This window comes from Etheostoma spectabile, chromosome 3, assembly GCF_008692095.1.
Source record: "Etheostoma spectabile isolate EspeVRDwgs_2016 chromosome 3, UIUC_Espe_1.0, whole genome shotgun sequence".
Lineage (NCBI taxonomy): Eukaryota > Metazoa > Chordata > Actinopteri > Perciformes > Percidae > Etheostoma > Etheostoma spectabile.
In genome coordinates, this window is record NC_045735.1 from 24,672,099 (window position 1) to 24,672,319 (window position 221).

Here is a 221-nt window from a genome sequence, read left to right on the forward strand (position 1 = left end):
TTAATATAAAATATTGTAAAAACAAAAAAGATAAAATGAATAAATACTAAAACACAGTAAAACGATAAGAGACATCAGAGGACCACACAACTCACACAGAGTTAAGATTCAGAATTCAGAATTCAGAAATACTTTATTAGAGCGTTCCAGAGTTTAGGTCCAACCACAGAAAAGGCCCTGTCCCCCCCGAGTTTTAAGTCTTGTCTTGGGGACCACAAGCT

At 35.7% G+C, this 221-nt stretch overlaps 1 protein-coding gene across 5 annotated transcripts in view; it reads right to left on the bottom strand.

Annotated features, from left to right (window-relative positions):
- Nucleotides 1-221, bottom strand: part of foxn1 (forkhead box N1) — a 27,470-nt gene that overhangs the window by 10,111 nt on the left and 17,138 nt on the right. The gene's annotated exons all lie outside the window — the stretch shown is intronic.